The sequence below is a fragment of the Dipodomys merriami genome, unplaced genomic scaffold (genome assembly GCF_024711535.1).
Source record: "Dipodomys merriami isolate MVZ:Mamm:240054 unplaced genomic scaffold, mDipMer1.0.p SCAF_4, whole genome shotgun sequence".
Taxonomy (NCBI): domain Eukaryota; kingdom Metazoa; phylum Chordata; class Mammalia; order Rodentia; family Heteromyidae; genus Dipodomys; species Dipodomys merriami.
The window spans coordinates 49,091,458-49,117,144 of record NW_027205603.1 but is presented as its reverse complement, the minus strand read 5'-3'; positions in this window follow the sequence as shown (position 1 = coordinate 49,117,144).

Below are 25,687 nucleotides of genomic sequence, written 5' to 3'. Positions count from 1 at the left end.
TATGTTCAAAACAATAGCAAGCAAGAAAAAACAAGTTGTGTCCCTATCTTGGGGTTCATGTCACTTAACATTTCTTTTTTTGGGGGGGGGTCTGGTTGTGGGGCTTGAACTCTGGGCCTGGGTGCTGTCCCTCAGTTCTTCAGCTCAAGGCTAGCGCTCTACCACTCGAGCCACAGCGCCATTTTCGGCTTTTTTTCTTTTTGCCTATGTGTGCTGAGAAATCGAACTCAGGGCCTCATGCATGCAAGGCAAGCGCTCTACCATGGAACCACCTTTCCAGCCCCCACTTAACATTTCTTTACAACAAAGTTTTGGCCTAACATTTCTGCTTATCATAGCAACTTTCTCTGGGTTTCTATTGGATAGGGTTTGGTGATTAGAGATATTTAAAGGAGCACAGACCTGGCTTCTTCTTTCTTCTCTCTCCTTTCTGCTGTAGGATACTGAGTTCTTTACAGTGGAGAATTTCTTTCTTTTTATTTTATAGAGAGTCAGTAGTGAGCTTGAATTCCAGGCCTCACACTCTTACTCTGTTTATTTTTTTCATGGCTGGTGCTGTACCACTTAAGTCATACTTCTACTTCCAGTGCTTTGATGTTTAACTGAAATTGAGTCATGCAAATTTGTGTAGGTAGATTCTCATATTTCAGCTTCCTGAGAAGTTAAAAATATAAACAGGAGCCACTAGTGCCTGGTGACAGTCCAGTATCCTCATTTTCCCTAGCTTTGTTCACCAACGTCATTTTCCCACAGCAATTACTTGTCATTAGAACTAGAAACAATAAATGAAAACTAAACTTAGAACTATATCTTTGGATGTTGCCATCCTTAGATAACGCCCATTTAAAAGAATCTTGCAGTTTTCAGAGGTCCTATCTTCTCCTAAACCCACTTGTCTTCCTTTTTGAGGCCCAAGTTATTCTGAAGGTAGGGCACAAAATTGTGTTATTTAGCGAACAATTACAACACATGCATAGAGAGGAAAGTGTTGGAGAAAATACTGGGAAAGGTGAAAAAAAATCAAAGGATTCAGCTGGAGAGGAGAGAGGTAGAGGAAGTGTGAGTCTTCTTGTGGAAAATGTATACCAGTTAGTTAACCAATCACATCTCTTGTCAGAGATAGCATACTTTCTTTTATCTTCTGATGTTTGTGCTTAGGCAATTTTTGCCTAACACTGATTCTTTGGTGACATGGGAGCACTTAGGAGCAGCATCTAATCCTTTGGGAAGTTGAGGACTATATTTCCCTCCTTTAAGGCTTTTCTATCTTTGCCAAGGTAGATGCTGTCCCCTGGAGTCCTGCTTCTCTGATGTGTTGACCATTGCTCTGCCACTGTTTGTCAAGTGTGAGGCAGACAGCAACACAAGGTCACCAATTCTATACTCAGATCAACAGAAGCAATTACACTGATGACAGTGAAAAACATTCTGTCATCATTAGATCCCCCTCCCTCTCTGCTCCAAATTGCTGTTAGTTTTTATTGTTAAAGAAAGCCCTAAGGGAAACTCTCTGCAATCTCTCCCAAGAAATTGGTCAGACGTGTTCTCCATGGGGACTGTCTCCTGTTCTTCCTGTGACTTTAAGGAAAGATGAGGCAGTAAGATACCTTGTTAGAGAGAAGACCTGTGGACAGCCTCCTCACCATTCACATTGAGAGGAGAAATCATTCTCAGTTTGTGCTGAAGCCAGATAGTTGTCTGGAAACAAACACAACAGGACTAGGACAATTTAGTGTGGTTGATGACAAGCATTGGGGAGATGGCAGGCAGGGAAGGTGTATGTCCCTCAGGCCCCTGACGCCAGCTTTTGTCTACACAGAGAAGCTTACTCAGCACACGACTGCACTGTGCTGACTCAACTCTGGTGATTAGTTTCTTCCTTTGGAGAGCAATAAAAAAGGTATGACAGTAGCAGAGAGCTTAGGGTGCTGATGTGGAGAGAAAAGACTCTATAGGCTGTGGTCAGCTTCTCTAGCTCTATGCTTGCCTTTATTCCTTGTTACTCACCCTTTAACATGCAGCTGCTGTCTACTCAATTTTTATCAAATAAATGAATAGTTTTGGATAAAATGGTTGAATTGACTTCAGTTACCTTAATAATGAAGTTTGGTCTATTTTGCTTCATCTTCTGCGGACTGAATGCTTTCATGACCACATTTGACTAATAATTTTACCAATAACATTGTGTGGTTGTTAGACAAAAACCTTTTCCATAAAAATATCTAAAGGTCAATTAGTTCTATGGCTGTTTTCTAGTTGCCAAGAATATATTTGGTCTCAGAAAAGGGTAGTCTAAATGAATCTCTGTACCTGGCAAGATTAGCTAATGCTCCCTCCCTACCCTTAGGGAAATAATCCCGGGTCAGAGAGAATATATTGGTTATTGACTGGTCAGATGGCTTGGGAAGAGCTGGTATGAATGTGACAGTCCTTCAGCACAGTGGTGGAAAGTCTTGCTTAGGAAGTACAAGGAAGAACTTAAGAGGGAGAAAACAACTTCTCTCTGAGATGATCCTTTTTTCTTAGATGATCCTGGAAGAACATGGTGGCAGCCATTACTTTTCAAGAGCTTCTACTGGCTGCTTCTCTTCATGACTGCAGTGCTAATAGTTTCTTCTCAGATTAAGCAAAAGTCTAGACAAAGAAAATCTTACATTAATAGTTTTCTAGAGTCTGAAGTGACAGTTCTTGCATATATAATTAGAAATGAAGACATCAACAGACTTCTTTCTTATAGGAGAGAGGTATGATTTTGTTGTAGGAAGCTAGAGAGTGTGAAGAAAATGAGCTGTCCAAGGGAAGATAGGATTAGTGACACTGCAAAAATCTGTACATACAGGTCAGTAGTAGAGTATATGTCCAGCATGTATGAGGCACTGAATTCAAACTCCAGCACTAAGAAAATATGTCACTATAGGAAGGAAATGAGCTTGGTTGGGTTAGGAAACAAGAAAATTCACATATGAAGAAATGTCTTCCAATAATCTAGGGAAACTATTTTATCTGATGCCTTTGTGTGTTTCAAGAGAACAAGTTAAATATAAAGTTATAACTCCCAGTTCTATTTTGTATTCTTTTTGGATGCTTACTGTGCATTTCTGTCAAGGATTATTTAAATGTCTATTTGAGCTCAAAGTGTGGCTAAGTGTGAAAGAGAAGCATAGTATGGCTGGAAGAGGACATCCAAAGCCCCTGTCAAGAGCCTTTCTATTATCTGTCTCATACGTTGTGGGTAACTAGGAAGAGGGAACAACCCCAGGGAGATGAATAAATCCCTTGTACAGCCTTCATGTCCTAAGAGCCAGGGGAGAAGGCTATGGATGTGCATTGATTCAGGATAAAAACATACATAGAAGCTCATCCTCCATCCTCATCTCATGATATTCTTTGTCAAAAATTAAAAGTGCTCTCTGAACTAGAGGAACCCTACAAGTCAGAATTTTTAAAATAATAATAATATAGGGCTAGGAGGTTGGCTCAGTGATAGAGTGCTTGCCTCACATGCATGAGGCTCTGGGTTTGATTCCTCTGTAATACATAAGCAGAAGAAAGCCAGAAGTGGTGCTGTGGCTCAAGTGGTAGGGTGCTAGACTTGAGCTGAAGAGCTGAGGGACAGTGTCCAAGACCAGAGTTCAGCCCCCATGACCGACAAAAAATAAAATAAAAATAACAATAATATAAATATATGTATATTTGATGATATATGATATATTATACATGTATCTACAATATATAATGTATTATATATGTATATGTGTGTATGTGTGTGTGTGTGTGTGTGTGTGTGTGTGTGTGTATGTATGTGTGTGTGTGTGTGCTAGTCCTGGAACTTGAAACCAGGGCCTAGCCTCTGTCCTTAAGTTTCTTCTGCTCGAAGCTATTACTCTACCACTTGAATCACACCACCACTTTTGCCTTTTTCTGAGTAGTTTATTGGAGATAAGAATCAAAAAATAAAAATTAAAATAAAAAAAAGAATCTCATGGACTGGGCTGGGAAGGTGGCTCAGTGGTAGAGCACTTGCCTTGCATGCATGAGGCCCTGGGTTCGATTCCTCAGCACCACATAAGCAGAAAAAAAGCTGGAAGTGGTGCTGTGGCTCAAGTGGTAGAGCGCTAGCCTTGAGCTGAAGAGCTGAGGGACAGCACCCAGGCCCAGAGTTCAGACCCACGACCGGACCCCCCCCCCCTTAAAAAAAAAAGGAACCTCATGGACTTTTCTGCCTGGTCTGGCTACAAACTGGGATGCTCAGAACTCAGCTTTCTGATTAGCCACTAGTATGAGCCACTAGTGCCCAGCATAATTTATGTATTCTTTATTATTAAGAAGTATTCCAAGGTAGGCACTGGTGGCTCATGCCTATAATCCTAGCTTCTCAGGAGGCTGAGATCTGAGGATTATGGTTGAAAACTACCCTGGACAGGAAAGTCTGTGAGACTTTGATCTCCAATTAACCACCAGAAAACTAGAGGTAGTGCTGTGGCTTAACTGGTAGAGCACTAGCCTTGAGCTGAAGAGCTGAGGGACAGTTGCCCAGGCCTAGAGTTCATGTCCCAAGATGACAAAAAGAAAAAGAAGTATCCCATTGAAAAAGTAGTACACATTTCATTCATCTATTTAATTTTTGATAGACATTCAAGTTGATTTCAGTGTTTGACTGTTGTGAATTTTGCTTCCATGAATATTCATATATATATATATATATATATATATATATGTCACAATGTGAATATGTGTTTTCATTTGCTCTGGATAAATACCTAGAAATGTAATGTTATGTCATATGGTAAAAATGTTTTACTTATTTTAAAAAGTGTTGAAACATTTAACAAAATTATCTTATACATTGTATCCTTGGAAATGTACAAAGCATATTAGTTACTCTATAGCATCACTAGATATTGGGTTAGTCTCAAACATATCTAGTAGGATTTCAGTCTGGGGTTCAATTTGCATGATCCTTATTTTATTTAGTAGTAATTTCTGTCATTTTCTTCTTTGTAATGTTTGAATATTTCCTAATCCTCAATTGCTTATCCAGCTTTTTAGTGAAATTTACTCTGTCCCATATTCTTGTGATTGTTTTTATCTTCCTATTTTGTGTTTTTTATTTAAAGCATCTTCTGTATATTGGCTTAGTGGTCATGGTTCTATTAGTTTTGGTTTGTCATGGAGGTTTTTCGTTTTCCTTCAATTATGAAGAACAGCTTTGATGGATACAATAATCTAGGTTGGGAATTATTTTCTTTCAGGGATTGAAATACTTTGTTTTATACCCTCCTGGCTTTTGGTGTTTCTGTTGAGAAATATGTTTTTATTCTTATGGTTTTGCTTTTATATGAGACTTAACCCCCTGCTGCTTTTAATGTATTTTTGTGCTGTGCATATTTAATGTTTTAACTGTAATATGACATGGAGGGGTTCTTTCTAGTCCTGTCTGTTTGGTGTTCTAAAAGCTTGATGTACTTAGATGATCATGTCTTTTCCTAGATTAGGGAACTTTCCTGCTATATTTAATTATTAAGTGCTTTTGTTCCTTTAGTTTGAACATCTTCTATGCCCATGATTCATAGATTTGGATTTATAGTAGCATCACAGAATCATTTTATATTTTGTTTATATTCTCTTATTTTTGAAAATTATTATATAAAGGTTCTAATTTGTCTACCTTGTCATCAAGCCCTGATATTCTCTTATTTGATCCAGTCTGTTAATGATGATCTCAGCCAGGTTTTAAATTTTGACTTCTTACTTCCAGAATTTTAAAGTATTTTTGTCTCCAAATTTCTACCTTTTTATTGTATTCATCTTTTATGTTCTGCCTTGTAATTCTTATTTCATTCAACTGGTTCCTGTAGGTTTTTATTTATTCTCTTTAATTTTTAGTAATTATTCTTTTAAATTGTTTGTCTTGGATTTTTATCAACTTTTTCATTTTTAGAATTTACTAGTATGGACTTGTTGACTTCTGGAGGATGCATATTGCCTTATTTCTTCATGTTTCTTGTGTTTCTCTTTTAAGATTTTGCAGCTGCAGTCAAGTCTTTGGTTGGAGTTTGTAATTCACTGTAATATTTTAGTGAAAGTATTCTTTGTGCTGGGAATTGAATGTAGGGCTTCACATAAGCCAGACAAATGCTCTACCATTAAGCTATACTCCTTCGCCCGCTTCAGTTAAAGTATTCTTAATGTAATGTCAGGGTTTTCGTGCATTTTTTTTCAGCATTTGAGTGGATTTGTGGATTTGTGTGTCAGTCAAACACTCACTTCCAGGCACTTGGCCTGACCACTTGCAACACTCAGAAGGAAACATGACTTACAGAAATACTCATTATGAAAATACAGTAATAACTGAGTTCTCAATTTTTGTTAACAGAACAAATGAGCACAGATTATACTATATGAACTAAGAAGATACTAGTTAATAAAAGTAGGGATGGAACAAAAATAGGTATGCTAATACTAGTGAAAAGTATGAGTAAAATAAAAAGTAAAGTAAAATAAAAGCGAAAGGAGTAGAGACTACAAGTAAATAGAAGTGGGGAGTGAGATAGAAATAGAAAAGATGTAGCTAAATGAAGAGTGAGAAATATAGTAACAAAAATAGTAATAGTAGGAAGCAACCAACCTAAAACAATGACAATAATGAGGAAATGTAGGAGGCAAAGGAGGAAAATAAAAGCAAACTGGAGAGAACCAACTTAATTGAAGACAGAGAAAAAATACAAATGTGAGAAGGAGACAAGACAGAGAGGAAGAAGGTTAGATTAGAACTTGATTGTAAAACAGAGAGGAAGAAGATTAGATTAGAACTTGATTGTAAGAGCTAGGTACTCTGTATTATATCTATATTTCCTGCATTTAAGAGGTTGAGATGAATAGACTTAAAGTTCCATACCCTTATGGGATTATAGGTAGAGCCCATGATATGGATTAAACTTCAATAACTAGGGTTTGAAGAGATGTGGAAGAATGTTGGAAGAGTAACATTGATCAGGATGCAGTGTACTCCTAAATTAACATGTTGAACAGAACCCCCTTTGTACAACTACTTAAAGATAATAAAATACAGAATAGTAGCAACACCAATGACAAGAATAACACCTTGAATTAAGCAAAAAAGATAAAAGAATTTGGATATTGAATGGAGAAGTAATATATGGTAAATAAAAATGCAAAGAAAAGAGAGAAGGAAATTGTATAAAAGTAGAATAACCATTTATATGTGAATATTTAAATTAATCATTATGGTATAAAAAGTAGAAAATGAACAGGAAAAAAATAGGGACAAGACAAAATGAAATAAGACCAAATGCAAAATTTTTTTTAATATTATTTTATTTTATTTGAGAACATACTGTACAGAGGGGCTACAATTACATGGGCAGGATAATGCATACATTTCTTACCAAGCATTGCAGCCTCCTCCTTTGTTTACCCTTCACCTCCCTTCCCAGCCTCCCCCCTCCCCCCACCCAATTATACCCCCCTCCCCCCCCCACCGACATTGTAAAGCTGGTTTTGACATGACATTTTGTACTTCTCATTGTTGCAACAGGTCCACCTGAATCCTTAAACGACTTGTTTGCCCCCATCTCCTCCACATGTTATACTGACATCAAATATAGTGAAAGCGGGGGTTACACTGTGGGGGAGGGACATACAAAGCAACAAAGAAATAATCTTATAAATGCGTTAGAAACATATGCATGAAAGAAACGAAAACATTAAAATACACATTTAAGGGTTCCAAATGCAAAAATTTTAAAATAACAGTTTCCAGTCTTTTACAGACACTATGCATATATACTCTTCAGCTCAAATTCTTGATAATGCTGCTTGGCTATTTTTATCCTCAGGCCGAATGGACACTGAGCTACCAAATATATTCAGTTTTGGCTTCTTGTTTTCCTTTGTGTTGTTCCATATCAACCTGAGGGGTGGATCATGAGAGAATAGCCTGTGGTAATTTCTTCTCAAGATTTGTTGGAGACCCTTATCAGCTTTCCTTTCTACAAAGAGTCCTTCAACTATTTGTTCCTGGGGTAGCAGATGCTCTGCTATGACACGACTCGCCATGACCTCTGTTCTGCAGTTCTTCCTCTCCCAGTGCTCTGACTAGAGGACAGTAACTCCTCCTCCATGACTTAAGCTGGTTTTCAGGTAGAATTCTCCATTCTCGCTGACTCAGACTGTCCCATCCTTGCATTTTTCTACAGCCTAGCTGACTCAGGAACACCTGGCTTAGGGTCTTTACACAATAACTTCTTGCCTGAGCACATGACCCAGATGCTTTGAGCAAGAGAAATTTTCCCATATATTTATATTCTATAAATTCTAAGGTCTGGTTATCTCTTTCATTCATGTGTGACCATGTGTGAGAGAAGATTCTGTCTGTTCATAACTAAAAATAATTCATCTTTGTTTGAAGTTTTTGTTCTTTCCTTCTTCACTTCCATCCCTGACCTTTGCCAGCTGCCTGCACTCTGTTCCACACTAGTCATTTTGCCTGTGAAGTAGCTGTCCCTCACAGGATGTAGGTATTCTACCTACCAAAGCAGTCTACCCCTGCCCTTACCTACGAGAGTGGTTAGACTACAGCGGCTCCAGTCAGTTCGGTGGAGAAGCTAGTCTGCTTTTTTCACTGTATTTACAAGTCAGAATTTTATTGATCATTATTTTAAAGAGGCTGAAACTTGAAGAAGACATTATTAAGACTATCCTAACTCATTTTTCTCCAATGGGATACTGCTAAACAAGAACCTCAAATATTCCAAAATAAAATATGAAATGATAAGATTTGAAAAGCAGGGCTATTTCTGTAAGCTGCTAGGAATTTCATTAAGCAGACTTTGTTTCTATTATTCTTGCCTTCATTATAGATTGGATATGTGGCCTTATTTCTATGGCTATTTTACCCACATCATTGGTGTATACTTAAGGCAGTACATTTCTTTTAATTTCTTTGTTAATTATTTTTTCCTCATGGTAAACCACATCTGTTATATGTATCATATAATTATGTGTGGCACTGCTTGGATATTGTAAATCCAATTGACAAACCCTCATCGATTTGTTATCCTGCATGTACAATTAATGAGATGAGATCAGTGTGCTATTTGAGTCTATTTCTTCCTTGCAACTAATCCTCCTTCTTAAATAATTGATGTTTTCTTACTACCTATATGAGTTAATTTGTTCATCATGGTGAAGTAGATTAATATTTGCATTTTAATATTTTTCATATGGTGGCTTGTCACCTAAAATAGTAATTGCTTTTGGAGTTGTGACTCAAATCTCTATTTGCAGGGAAAATAAATTGTTAAGCTGGAATTTCAACTAACAGAGGTGGATAGGTGGCTTATGCAGAGAACACTTTTCCTTTTGTGATATCATTAAGTATGCTTTTAATTGCATAGAAAAAGCTCTAATGTTGTGAATCTTTTACTCATTCTCAAGTATATTGAATTTAATTAAATAATTATGTAGAACAGTGGAGACAGCTTTTTTTTTGTATATTGATAAACTGGGTTTTCTCTCAAAGTTAGTTCAACAAAGCATCATTTACAGAGTCAGTAAATCAATGAAATACATGAGTGCGTCCATATAAAATCCTCAAGAGTTTATCCCAACTTTTAGGCCACAAAAGAGTATTAGGGAACTTGAAGAGCTCCAGGAGTAGGTCTTTTGAATACGAAGAGAGTGTGATGTATAGAATTTCCAATTGGTTGACCCTTGTCCATATACTATATTTTAACTATTTAGTTCTTCAATGTCTTTCAAGGAGTAAAGACAGACAGAAAGCTAGAAATATGTAGAATATCATTGGCTGGCTAGAGTCTAATGTCATCTTACAGCTAAGTAACTTGGGAATTTCACGTAGGAGAGGTTAATATTGAACTACCACTCTCTTACATAGAACCTAAAACTAGTCTTCTTAGTTCTGAACTGGTCCTGACTGATTGACTTGTGGGATAGGAGTATTTGAAGGACAGGAAATGTATCTTATACATATACATTCTTCACATAAATTATGTAGTCAAAGTGAATAAAAATATATAACATGGTAAATGTATTTTACCATCAATATTCAAATAATTCCTCCTGATTCATTCACAGACAGGTGAAAATCTTTTTGGGGGAGATTGGGAGCTCAAGGACTAGGCAAACAGAACATTGAAAGGTAGAAAAAAGTAAGATTTTGTACATGAAAGTGATTTGTAAATCTTGACGTGAAGACCAAACTGTAGCTGCCATTATTATTTGATCTATTTTTTTCTGTGATAAGCTTCATACATTTGTGGATTGCTGAATCACCTTATACTCAGAAGCAATATTCTCTAGTTGACTTTCAATGTAATTGAATTTTCATAAGGAGCAAGATGCCATAGTTACTTTGCATTTTAATAAAATGAAAGAGCTCAATTCCCAAATGCATTGCATGCAAGAACAGTATGATTTCTTTTGGAATTTATAACTGTGATCTGAAATACAGTTTGAATAATTATGTGTTTATTATTGTCACAAAATTACATTATTTCTCCAATAAAGAGGGAAAAACAGGAATTACTAATATAAAGTATTTTTTGAAAATACTTTTCATTTACTAAAAATATTTGAAATATGGAAAATTCAGGCTAACAAAAATTGATATAAGAATACGAGGGCTGGTGTATGGCTCAAGTAGTATAGCACCTGTTAGCAAGAATGAGGCTTTGAGTTCAATGCCAATACCCTCTCAACAAAAATCAGAGTACATTGAACCCACAAATTGTCTGCACATAGCTGTAGTGATCTTCAACATTCATGATGTCAGAATTTTCAGAGTAAAACTTGATAAATCTCAGGTCATTATATTATTGCTATTAGTGGAGATACATTACATGGTAAAGAGAAACACACAGTAAATTACAGCAAAGACACTGAATTCCCAAGTAAAACCAACTTTTGGGATATAGCTGGTGAATATGAAAGAATCATTCAAAATACTATCACCAGTTCACCAACCACCTCCTAATGTTTACTTATAAAACTAAGTCTGGTTTTAATTTTTATGTAAGCTATTCAGAGTTTTGTTTACAGCCTTGTGCTATTCTCAATGTGAATTTTCCTCCAAGGTAACATTTTCAATGTGCACAAATATTTCTTGTTTTCACAGTTGAAGGGATATTACTGATATCTAACAAGTAGAGAGCAGGCACATTGCTGAACATTCTACAACTTACATATTAGCTATCTAAAGGAAAGAACTATCTCACTGAAAAGTTCAATGATGCTAAGATTGAGAAATTCCATTATACTTTTTTGCATGTTAAAAATGGGGCCATTGTATGAAATCATTCAAAATCTATGAAAGGGGTCATAAATTCTAATATGGAATTGCTTGAAAAATCCTTCTAGGAGGACTCTGAAAAATGGAAAAAGAAAAAGAAAAAGAAAAAGACAAGAATGTTTATTTCCTTGCATTACAAATGAGCTTGTTTCAATGTTTAGTTTTTCCTTAAGACAAAATTTAAGATTTTTCCCAAATGAAAAATATAGCTAATCCTAGAAGTTTCTAATCTGTTTTCCTGATTTCTCAGTCCCATTCTGCCTCTCTGCTGCTAGGTTTGCTGGTCAAAGCTTCTCTTGGGTTGCTGAAAGTGTATGATATGAACATACAAAGGTTCTGGTATGGTCAATTTGTCCTCCAGCCTTCCTTATGCATCGTGCTCAGTGTAATGGACACACAATTTGTCCTTTTGCCTTCTAGTGGGAAAAAAACACAAATCCAGATTTCTTTATCTGCCCTTGCTCTGATTTTTCCCCTGCTCTATTGCTGACCATCAAGCTTCCCAGGGCAACATTACTGGGTTGTTCCTGCCATGCTTCTAAGGAATTAGGAAAGTCTATGTATGGCTATCTCTTCTTCCCCAGAGTTGGGGAAAGCAATTAAGAATAGTCTTCATAGGAACTTAGATATGCTTCTAGTTTATAGAACGATATGCTCTTACCATAAGGGAGAGGGTTTCCTCCTCTTTGGAGGAGAAGCTCTTTCAGTTTTAAGAATGTATTCACAGGAGGGGACATGGACATACACCACATCTACTTCCAAGGTGTTCTTGTCATGTGTGAGGCATTTCCGAAAGTGTATCCCAAATAATTGAGGGAAGACAATTTAGGGACATTTCTTTGAGTTCTTTGTTGCCAACTCTAACAAAAGCTTTAAGGTAATAATGAGTCCTGAGAGAAGAAATGGAAAGTACAGTGTCTCCTCAACCTATTTGAATATAATTGTTTCCCATGGAGAATTTTAGCCACTACATAAACATAATAACAATGAGATAGAAAATTGTAGGAAAGATTTATATTTTTATGATAGAGTTCGCAAAGATAATTCAACCACCTTGTCTTTGCCTCTACGGAATCCAAGGGTAGATACATAAAAAATATCCAAGAGCCATGAACTTGAAAAGTGTGAAAGGTCGAGAGTCCTTGTGGAAACAAGATCTCTTAGAAATGTAAAATTGAGTATTTTTAGAAAACCCAAATAAAGGGTCATCACCAAAAATAGTGTTCTGTAGTTTAAAAATTTACATATCTCTAGAAGCAAGTCTCAAAGGATTAGGGAATCCACAGCATCCCTCTGAAAAATGAGAATGAAAAAAGAGGCTGAATTTCATTGTGGATGCCATTATGTGATTGCAAAAAACTGGAATTAAGAATGCATGTTAGCCAAATTTAGTTTCTTGATTGTGTTGGTGCTGCATATTAAGCCTTGGAGTATGCTGAACTTACACCACAGACTCAATTCATTCAGTTTTTAGAGAACTCAAGATTAAATGTAGAAAGATGTATACTATCTATAAACCTAGATGTGAGAGACCCTGCATGTATTAGGCTCTGTGAATATTCAAACATATAATAATTATATGCATGTCTATGTTTGTCATAATCAACAAACATTTTGAAATACTTATTTTGTGATTATCCTTGTCTTGGAATGGTGATATATTTAGTTGTGGAAATCTTAGTCTGAACGTTATTCTGTAGAATAAAAATGAGAAATCTTGCTGATTTTTTTACTTCCCCCCATGAATTTCTTAAAGTTTTGTTAAAAATTTTATTATTATTACAAAGGTGATGTACGGGGGGTATAGTTACATAAGTCAGGTAATGATTACATTTCTTTTTGGACAATGTCAGTCCTCCCCTACCCCTCCAATTTTGTGCTAATTTTTGAGGAAGAAAAGCAATATGTAAATATATGTGTAGCTATCTTGGTAGCTTTTACAAACATAAAGTGCAACTTCATTTTTTGTGTCAGACTAGTAGGAACTAGGAAGTAAGTAAGCACACTCTTGAGGCAGGGTGTGGCTTGTGCATCATTGATCAATATGAGAAGAGAAATATCAGACCTCCTTGGAAAGAACTGATTCTTCTTGTTGAATCAGGGCCTAGAATACACAAGATATTAGAACTAGGGCTAAAGCCACTCCATGTTTTCATATGCATGGTACAAGCCTGGCTTATGCTTATTGTTATTACTTCAATAATTCATTTTTATTATTCACAAGACCCCTTTTTATTCTTAAAATTGATCTAATTTGCTAACAAATAATCTGTCTTAGTTAAAGGGGAAAGAATAAGAGACTTTCCAAGAAGCTGTATTTATGACTTACTCCTGGGGTTTGAACTCAAGGTTTCTCTTATTGAGCTTGCTTATTTTTCTGGCACTCTAACATGAGAACCACTTTTCTGGCCCTACTTTTTGCTGCATATTTTGGAGATGGAATTTTATGAACTTTTTGGTCTGTTTTGCTCAGAACTGTGATCTTCTAAATTTTAGCCTATAGCATAGCTAGCATTATAGGTATGGGACACTGGTACCCAGCCTCTCTCTCTCTCTCTCTCTCTCTCTCTCTCTCTCTCTCTCTCTCTCTCTCTCTCTCTCTCTCTCTTTGTTAAAATATTGTTTAGGCTGGGTGCCAGTGGCTCATATCTGTAATCCTTGCTACTCAAAGCCAGCCCAGGCAGGAAAATCTGGGAGACTCTTATCTCCAATTTACCACCAGAAAATCAGACGTGGCATTGTGGCTCAAGTAGTAGAGTGCCAACCTTGAGCTGAAGAGCTGAGGGATAGCGCCCAGGCCCAGAGTTCAAGCCCCATGACTGACAAAAAATATTGTTTAGTATCACTAAGAGGTTATAATTGCATAGATCAGGTTATGAGTACAGTGCATCTTGATCAATGTGACTCCTTCCATTGTTTTATCCTATCTTTAAAAATAGCTTTTTTGTTAAGATTTATAAAAGAAACTTCACAGGTCATGTTTTATGTTTGTTATGTATCATAGAACATTTCTGAGAAATCTAGCTTTGTTAGGTACTGCACATTTAAGAACATTTTATATATTAGCAAAAGTTCTTTTATAATGTCTTTTATTCATGAAACTTGTACAAATCAGAACCATTGGAAGGGCTGAAAGAATAAAATGTATACTTCTATTGATGGGTGGATAGAAAAGACCTATTTCAAATTAGTGCACAGATGTTTTCAAAGGCATTTCAAAGCATTAAAGTGAGTCAAACTAATTAATATCTGACCATGTAAGAAGAATTCCTGCACTGTCAGTGGCTTTTTGTATTTGATACCTTTTGTTTTGCCATACACTATTGTTAGTGTTTATATTTCAGGAAACATCAAAATTGCCATTTTTTTCAATCTAAATACTGGGCTTTGTTTTGTATGTCCTTTCCAGAAAAAGATCATGAAATAGAATAACTTTATGCTAGGTTTAAGTGTGTGTGTGTGTGTGTGTGTGTGTGTGTGTGTGTGTGTGTGTGTGTGTGTGTGTGTGTGTGTGTGTGTGTGTGTGTGTGTATGTTGTTGATTCACAAGGAAAGTGTCTTGGGGATTTATATACTAAAAACTCTTCTGGCTTAAACTAGGCTACTTCAATGTTAATTTAAAACTTGTATTGTTATGATGTATTCAGGAGTAAACCCAGATTTGGGGTCACCAGGGTAAGGTACTCTCTCTGGTACTACTCACTGCTGTGTAGGTTGGGGACTGTGAGGAGGTCACTTCATCTCCTTTGTGCATCATATTGTTCCTCTTTTCAAAAATGTCCTGTCAAATGACATATACTCCAACACCCTTCAAAATAACTTTATATTTCTTTTAACTTCTAAATAGGTGTTTGAAATAAGAAAAGGAGAGAAGAAAACTTGTTTAAGCAAAGAGGACTGAATTGTGGATGCTTGAGCTTAACAATAGGGCAGTTGATTAGGTCTGATGTGTTTTTCGGAAAAACAGCAGTGGCAGTGGGTCCCATTGCTTTGATGATTCATTGTTTTAAGTCAACAACAGTAGTATGCATTTGAAAAACATATTTTCTCTCTTTTGCTTCTATTGTCTTAGACTCTTGGGCAACACATGAAAAGGTCTTTAAATGAAATTTATTAAACATTTCTTTTCCATACTCTTCCCTAAAGCTCCTTTCTTCATGAAAGCTTGCAAAAATATAGAATATTACTGAGGGTTTCCAGTGGGTTCCATTAGCTGTATTGCATATCAAGGTTCACTAATGAGGCTAGACAGTGTTAGCTACCATTAATACTGATTTGAAGGAATGCATTGATTATCTCTTTGCATTGACTCTTGTTGCTCTCCTTGTGACTTCTCCAGAAACTATATGTGCCACATTTTTCCTTTTTATGTGTAAACACATTTTATTTTTTATTTGATATATATTATTGTAATTATAAGGATGATATACAGAGGAGTCACGGTTACATTACAGGTAATAAGTGCAGTTCTTGTTGAACCATGTCTCCTTGTCCCTTGCTCTCTCCCAGTTTTTCCCTCTAATCCTCACCCACAAGATGAATAGTTCATTTTCCACATAGTGAGTTTCTAGTGAGTTCCCGTGTTGTATTTGCTCACTCTTTGTTACACCTTTTCTGTGCTACACCTTACCCTCCCAAGGACAAATAAACCAACAAACAAGACAAAAGGAACAGACAAAAATAGTAACAATAGCAACAAAAAATCCCTTGTTTTCTTTTATTGGAGTTCATTTTGTAAAACATTATTTTATTTGATAATATGCACATGGCTATTGAGCCTTTGTGATCTGCTTCTATGCATATCCTCCTTTGGCTTCACTGTGTGACTAAGAGACCTGCATACTTTATGATGTCCCAGTGTACTTTAAATAAATCATTCAGTGTGTATACTTGTAGATTTACAGGCATATTCTAGTTACCACAAATGAGGGAAAGCATGCAACCTATGTTTCTTTGGTTCTGAATTACTCCTATTGATGTGCTAGATTACATTAACTGACTTGCGTATATTGAACCAGGTTTGCATCCTGGAATGAATCCCATTTGATCATAATATATAATTTTCTTGATTGTTAAAGTAAGTGGTACACAATTTTATTGACAAGTTTTGTATAGATGTTCATCAAAGAATGGGTATATCATTCTCTTTCTTTGATGAGTCCTTGTCTGGTTTCGGGAAAAGGGTTATGCTGGCTTCATAGAATGAGTTTGGTAGTGATCTTTTGCTTTTCATTGAAGAGTTTGAGAAGTATTGGAGTGAGTTCTTTGAAAGTCTTAAAGAATTCAGCTGTGATTCCATCTAGTTATGGGCTCTTCTTGGATAGGAGGTCTTTTATTGCTATTTCAATTCATTACTTGTTATGGGTCTATTTATTTGAGTTAAATCTTCTAGCTTTAGTTTGGATGTATCAATGTTTTCTAGAAAAGCTTCTATTTCTCTTGGATTCTCCAATTTCTTGGCATAAAGATTTGCAAAGTATTCCCTAATAATATTCTGAATCTGATATACTGCTGTTATGATGTTCCTATTTTCATCTCTAATTTTATTAATTTGAGAGTGGTCCTCTATTTTTTAGTCAAATTTGCTAAGAACCTGTCAATATTGTTAGGTTTTTCAAAGAACCATCTTTGTTTTGTTAATCCTTTCTGTGACTTTTTTTACTCTCTAATTCATTTATTTCTGATTTAATTTTGATTATTTGTTTCCACCTACTGGTTTTGGGCCTGGCTTGTTCCTGTTTTTCAAGGAGCTTGAAGTGCATCATTAAAGTGTTGATTTGAATTTTCTCCAATTTCTTCTTTTTTTAAAAAATATTTTTTATTGTAAAGATACTATATAGAGGGGTTACAGTTACATGAGTTAGGTAATGAGTTCTTTTCCTATTGAGCATTGTTGCCCCCTCCTTTGATTTCCCCTATCATCTCTTCCTTCTCCACCTCCCCAACTCTTCCCTCCCCTTCTCCTGAAGTTGTAAAGTTCGTTTTCAACAGAGTGTCTTGTCCATCTCATTGTTACAATGGGTCAACCTGTATCCTTATTTCAGCATTTTGTTATTTCCCTTCCCCTTCCCATATTAGAAAAAATGTATATATAAGTTGCAGGACACCAGAATCAAATACAGTGAAAAAAGGGCTATACCATGGGAGAAGTACATACAAAAGAAATGAAAAAAATCACATGGTACATTAAAAGTACATTAAAAACAACAGCAAGAAAGATAAAACCTCGTGTGTCACTATCTTGGGATGTGTTTTGCTTAGCACCATCTTATATGGTCATATGGTCACATAGCTTTTGACCTTTTCTGCATGTCCTAGTCATATACTGGTTACCGCAAATAAGGGAAACCATGGGACCTATGTTTCTTTGGGCCTGGCTTATTTTTTCCAAGTCTTTCCATTTTCTAACAAATGGGGCAGTGCCATTCTTTCTGAAGGCATAGAATTCATATATATATATATATATATATATATATATATATATATATTCACATATCACATTTTCTTGATCCCTTCATCTACTGAGGGGCATCTGAGTTGGTTCCATATCTTAGCTATGGTGAATAACGCTGCAGTAAACACAGCTGTGCTGGTAGCCTTAGTATGGCCTTGTTTGTGATCATTTGGATAAATGCCCAAAAGTGGGATTGCTGGGTCATAGGGGATCTCTATGTGGAGTCTTGCTTTCCAAAGTGGTGGAACAAGTTTACACTCCCACCAACAATGCAGGAGGGTTCCCTTAGGCCCTATCCCCTCCAGCATCTGTTGTTATTAGAGTTCTTGATTATAGCCATTGTAACTGGGTTGAGGTGAACTCTCAATGTTGGACTTTTTTTGGGTGGTCCTGTAGTGGGGCTTGAACTCTGGGCCTGGGCACTGTCCCTCAGCTCTTCAGCTCAAGGCTAGTGCTCTACCACTTGAGCCACAGCACCACTTCCGGCTTTTTTCTTTTCTTTGCTTATGTGGTGCTGAGGAATCGAACCCAAGGCCTCAGGCATGCAAGGCAAGTGCTCTACCACTGAGCCACCTTCCCAGCCCTCAATGTTGGATTTTTTTTTATGGCTAGAGAAGTTGAGCATTTCTTCATGTGTCTATTGGCCATTCTTATTTCCTCTTTAGAGAAGTTTCTCTTAAAGTCTTAAGCCCACTTATTAATCAGGCGATTGTTTTATATTTAGTTAAATCCATCCCTTTCCCCATATGTTGAGATAAAACCTGTAGGATACTACAAGTACTGCTGAGTTGCTCTAACCTAAGGACTAACACAACTGTGGATCCTATCAAATGGCAATATTCCTCCTTTTATTTGGAGCTTAAGTTACTTCTCTTGTACATGTTTTGCAGCATTTTATACAACCTTTTATTTGGGTATATGAGCCCATTTGCATACCAGTTAGATACTAATTCACTCATTTACTCCCTGTATGTGAGTTTCCTCCCTTGTGATTATTTTACTTGTTTCTAATTCAGTTATATTTGACAAAGATTAAACATACACTGCATCTGAGTCATGTCAGGCTTTGGCCAGCATTTTAATCAAATGACTTTGGCAAAACAGATGTTTCCTGGTGTTGTAGGCATTCTCCCCACCACAAATCCTCAGCTACTCCCACTACATTCCTCAGGGCAGCTTGTAACCCCCAACTCCACCCAGACCCGAGCTCCTGCCTGACCTAGAGTTCCTACCAGAATAGCTGGCCACTCCCACTCTCTAGCAGACCTTCCTGCACTTGCAGAGTATCTGCCATCTCTAGCTCCAGAGCTACCACCTGGATAGGGGCAGACACAATACTTCTTCCTCTCCCATGGGCAAGATGACCCCAATAATAAATCCCTTAACAATAATCTTTCTTCTGTATGTGCCTGCCTTTGCATGGTCCCCTGGGATGGCCTAGATGGATTCTTTCCGTGTCCATTAGACAACTTCTTTTCTGAGATGATAGACCAGAAACAAAAAGCTTAGTTCTCTTGGCTGTGTGATCCTGAGTAGGCCACTTGAGCTTCTATTTTCTTATCTGTAAATATACACCATATAGCTCTCAGGCTTCTTAAAAAGATTAAATAACATCGATGCTAGTAAAGTATATGAAATATAGTATATACTGTGTATTATATATGCTAATGTAATATATGTCAAAATTGTTAATGATGTATAATGCTTAAACGTAAGTTGTTTTGGAGCTTAGGTTCTTTTTCATTTTCTGTATGCATTCCTCAAACTGTAACTAAAAGCCACATATGCAAATTTCTAGAAATTGCCAAAAATACACTAGAACAGTGGTTTCTTACCTGCTATAGCTCTCTTCACATAATAGATATAAACTAATTATAATGTAGACGTTTCTATGAGTAGTCAGGGCTTTGGTACTAAAATGGATTTGTTTGTAATATCACTGCTGTTGTTTAGATTTTGAGTGTTATGGGCTTGGTTGTCAGCCTGAGGTATGGTTGGGGCACTGTGGAAATTTGGGAGGTACAGTTGAGTGATAGGAAGTTAGATTTCTACATCTGCCCTTGAAGATACCATTGAGACCTCAGGCCTTCCTCTCCCTTTTGGCTTCCTATTTGAGAAGAGATAAGTTGTTTTGTTCCATTTCATACACTTTCCATAATGTACTGTGCTGACACAGACTCAAAGAAACAAGGCCAAACAACTATGGACTGAAACCTCTGAGAACAAAGTAAATTCTCCCTTTAACTTGATTGTCTCATATTATGTCACAGGGAGGGACAGGTGACTAACACAACTGCACTTTTCTTTAATATGAATATAATAGAAAGATGCATGGAACTGAAACTTCCCATTGTCTAATCTCCCAAAGAGAATGATAGAATCTGTTAACAACATGGATAGAAGTGGCTTGATGTCTATTCTAATGACAGCCATTTTTAATAAGCTGTGATAATGGGGAGCATGGCAGAATGAATGCCAATCTCTCAGCCAACTTAACAGTGAGCTACCAAGTAAATTATAAGTTAAAATTTATCATACTGAGTTACATTTATACAGAACACTTAGCCTTTCTTCAATGTTCTTTTTGGTAATAAGTTAATAAATAAATAAGCATGTTTTATACTCCATGGCACTTCTTTTGGAAAATGAAATTAGGAAGTGATTGTAGGACATATGGTCACAGGCTCATGCATATAAGAAAGGGAAAATGCCTGAGGAGGAGGAAAATTTGTGGGGAAAGAAAAATAGTTTTGTTTTCAAAGGAGTAACCTCAAGATGGAGAATGTGGGGATGAAGCAGGAGTCTAATATTTCATATTCTCCCATGACCCATGCATGCGAGTTGCATACCACTTGATAAATGCATACCACTTTCCCATATCACTTGATAAGGCATTGTAACAATATTTTCTTTGAAAGCATGTAGACTGTGCAGGAGAAACATTGCAATATAAAGGAAAATTTGTCCCCTCTGACCAAGAAACTAGAAAGGATCTTGAGAATTTCAGCATGGAGAATTAGGGAAGCAGATGGTTTCAAGTTCTAGTTGGTCAAGAGCTACTAATTCCTGTCCTCATTCTGCCTTCAGAGTGGGAATGGTCATTAAAAGAAAATTATCATACTTAAATCTCCAAAGGAAACAACAGTTTTCTTCAGGGCGGGGGGGGGGTAAATTCCTTAAAATATGGAAGTGTGATTCTTTATAGAATCTTCATAGCTCCTTTCAAGAAAGTGATAAAAGTTTAAGAAATCCAAATGCCAGACCTAGAAGTAACATTTGTTTATGAAAGAAAGCAATAGAAACCCCATCACTCTCATATCCAAGGCTGAACTGAAGCTAAACTAAAGATATCCACACAGCATCTTCTGTGGAATGCTTTCTATTAGCAGAAACTTATAATATCAGTTTTCATTAGTTAGAACTACCTAAATAGGGATACTGTGTATTACTCAACCACCTCTATCTGCTTTCTGATCTTCCCTTCCATGCACAATGTCTGGAAAGGTGGACACTCAAAGGACAGTCAGAACACAGCAAAGAGAAGTACAGAAATGGAGCCATTTGACCAGATTTAGCCATTCCAAACCAACTGCTTATTTTCTGCAATTAAACTCTCAGTTTATAGTTCAGAGACAAAAAAAAAAAAGCATGAAGGAAGAGAACTCCATTTGTTTGGGTCCCAGTGGTCGAAGCAAGAAAGACATGGTTTATAGCTTTCTGCTCTCCAGCATATCTATTACTTTAGAGAGAAGATGCCAGAAGGTCTGTTCAGGTTTTCATGCCTGTTAAGGGTATTAATTTTCTTAAAGCACCCTAGTCAACTTTTACAGTTCTTTTTCCTGTGGAAGACACATAGTGAAAAGAACCTTATCTCCAGAATTTGGTGAGATACCAACTGTCTGGCTCTGTCCACCTGATTGAGCATGGAGAATTTGCAGCTTTACTCATTTGAGCTCTTGGTGTCAGAGATGGGAGTCACATTAAAGATTGGCCAGCATCTAGTCAGAATTGGTGCCAAATATGGGAATCTGGGAATCTGTCCCAGAGTTGACAGGACATCTATCATTTTGTTAGTAATTCTCAAAACTTCCACTTTGGAATTTATTTAGCCTTTCTAAAATTCTGCCTGGTGAGTGTACTTAACTCTCTTCAAGTTTTCTCAGTGGGGGATTTTTGTAATCTTATGAATTTGCTCTAAAACATACTAATCAGATTCTTCGTGCTTGTCCTCACTATGACCTGTGTTTGGTGCACAAAAAAATCCCAATATTCTTTTTGTTCTTTTTTGTTGATAATTCAATTTTCACTTCCCTAAGGTTAATATGCTTTTATTAAAAATAATAATTCCAATTAATATTAGACACCAAGAAAACATCAAAAAGTGTAAGCACTGATTCTTCTTTGGAGTATGAGAAACCCCACTTAACATTCATTATAATCTGCTAAAATTACTTTGAGCAAGTTAGGGATTTTCAGAAATTGTTATACCTCAACATTTCTTCAATAGTTTTGAAAATCCATGTTTATTTTGTGCCACATGAAGATGTTGGAGGTAGTGATAGAGGCTTGTATGTATTGGTGGTCCTCTAAAATTTCTGAAGAGCTGAAAAATCCTTCTTACTAAGTGTACTGTAAACATCCTAATGTTCTAGTAAAGTCCATTAATTACGTTTTGGTGGTAATGCTGGTTTAAACAAACCACATGTAGTAGATGGCACCTAATCTTGATAATAATATATTACTGATATATACATAAAATTGTATCATATCTTTTATCATTAGAAAATACCTATTTTACTTATATAAATATTTACTGTAAATCAGGATGTTGTTTATGATGGCAACATCTCTATACATGTAGTGTACCATGCATCAAGAAGTCACACATTAACTTAGGGTCTACCATATAGGTTTGTGTAAATGTGGTCTATGACACTTAAAAAATAAAAAAAAAATCTTTTCTTTCAGAATACATTCTGTTGTTAAGCAATGTATTACTTTATCATTTTAATTTGTTAACAAGAAGAAATTCTTTCAGCCTTACTAAAGGAGTTAATGCAACTGTCCTAAATGCATAGCCACATAATGACTATCATTTAGTGATGAGGTAGTTTTCAAAAAAGGAATTAGACTCATCTTCCTTGTTTATCAGAACTGCGATTTTTGTCCAGCTATTGGGATACTTATATATTTTATGGAGTGAAATAATACTTTAGCCTAATAAATAATAAATATATTACTATTATTCTTGCTAGATTGGGTATATAATTAAATCTCAACCAATTGCAGGTAAGAGAAAGTTAAACAGAAAAGTTATTTTAACTCTAAATAACAGGTCTGCTTCTTCTTTGGATTTTGTTAAGTAGAGACACTCAGCTGAATATATATTTTAGTCATCCTAAAAGAAGTAGCTAGAGCTGTCAAGACTGAGTGTTGGTATAACTGAAACATTGTGCCTTTTTGTTATACTAACTAGGTTACTTGTCTTCTTTTTTTTTTTTAATTTTTATTATAAAAATACCGTACAGAGGAGTTACAATTACATAGGCAAGATACTGAGTACATTTCTTATCAAGCATTGTTGCTTCCTCCTTTGTTTCCCCTTCCCATCCCTTCCCATATCCTGCACACACCCCCTCCGCCCCCGCCAAAGTTGTAAAGTTCGTTTTTCGACATACCGACTTGTACATCTCATTGTTGCAATGGGTCCACCTGTATCCCTATTTACTTGTCTTCTTATGTACAAAGAAATGTAAGAAAACCATAATGAGGTGCATTTGATGTACTGTAGTAACTGAAAGTCTATGGTCAGATAAGATTTTTAAAATTATTTTTATTTATTAAAAATTATCTTTATTTTTTAATTTTATTTTATTGTACAGATGCTATACAGAGGGGTTACAGTTACACGAGTAAGGCAATGAGTACATTACTTGTTGATCATTGTTACCCCTTCCCTTGTTTTTGTACCACTCTCCCCTCCCTCCTCTATCTCCCGCAGTCCCTCCACCCCCACCCACCAAAGTTGTAAAGTTCATTTCCAATATACTGTCCTGTGGGTATCATTGTTGCAATGGGTCAGCCTGTGTCCTTGTTTCAGTGTTTTGTTATCCCCCTTATCCTCCCCAGATTAGACAAATGTATATACAAGATGCAGGGTACCAAAATCAAGTACAGTGACAACAGGGGATTTACCATAGGGGGAAGAACATACAAAGGAAACAAACAAACAAAAAATCCCACATAGTACATTTAAAACAATAGCAATAAAGACAGACATCTTGTGTTTATATCTTGGGGTTCATTCACTTATCATCATCTTATATGGACATATGTACATAGCTTTTGAGCTTTTTTGCTCATCTGATAAGATTATCCTATATGTATACTAATTATTGCACATAATGGAAACCATGGGACCTAAATTATCTTTAATTGTACAAAAGAAATAGCATATAACAAAGTATGAATATAATGAATCTTGATCAGTGGAACCCTTCAACATTCTTACTTGCCTCTTTCAATGACCCCTTTCCTTACTTTTCTTAATTTTGTGGTATATACAATGAATTCTTGACTGCCTTCTTCTCCCTTTCTGCCCTTTACTCATTTACCCCCTTCCCCTTTCCCCCCACCCTTGGTCAGATAATTTTTAACATACGTACACATCCATAAAATCACTATGCTCAATATAATAAATCTATTTCTATCAATTTTTTTCTTATTTTTTTGAATAAAAGACTACTTTAATTCTTTTATTAATACATTTTGTCACACTGTTTACAGTAATAAGCTGTTAGATCAGAAACAGGGAGACAGATAATCTTACCTTTTTTTTCAAATATTATTTTATTTTATTTGAGAACATACTGTACAGAGGGGTTACAATTACATGGGCAGGATAATGCAGATAATCTTACCTTTCAACTCATCCTTGCATTGAATCTTTTACCAGATTATGTATAATGTGGCTTTTAAGAATATTTGTATCTGAAATAGATAATTTTAATTCTGGGTTGCTGAGAATTTTTCTCAGTGATTGTGGTTGAACTTTATTATTCCCCATATCTACATACATATTCATACAAATTTTAAAAATTATTAACATAAGATATTTTGCTATTGCAAATTAATTGTTACAAATAAAAATTGGATTTTATTTGACTATTAAACAGGCTTTGCATTATTTGAGTAAACCCAACTTGGTCACAATTATCCTTTTTTCATAATTTTGTCAAGGTGAATACTTTGTCCAGGTGAAACTTGGACAAAATTTTGTTAAGAAATTTCCATCTATGTCTGTGAAAGATATTGGCCCATAGTTTTTTTTCCTTCAAATTCTTTATATTGTTTTGGTATAAAAGAAAGACAAATTCTTTATATTGTTTTGGTATAAAAGAAAGACAAATTGTTTTTGTTGTTTTGGTATAAAAGACTCACATTGGACTGTGTATAAGTTGGTGAATATTCATTCTCATCAGCTTTCTTCTAAAAACGATTTTCTTTTAATGTTTTCTATTGATTTCTTCTGTGAGTGTTATCATCTCATTTCTTCTGCTCATTTTGGTTTTCATTGTTCTTTTTCTTGTTTCTTTGATGAAAGCAGAAGTAATATAAGTATCTTAACTTTATTTAACACTTGTAATACTTGATCTTTAAATTTGGGCACTGGGGCTGGGAAGGTGGTTCAGTGGTAGAGCGCTTGCCTTGCATGCATGAGGCCCTGGGTTCGATTCCTCAGCACCACATAAGCAAAAAGAAAAAAGCTTGAAGTGGTGCTGTGGCTCAAGTGGTAGAGTACTAGCCTTGAGCTGAAGAGCTGAGGGACAGAGCCAAGGCCCAGAGTTCAGGCCCCACTACCGGAGCCCCCCCCAAAAAAACTGGGGTGCAAATTTTGATCTT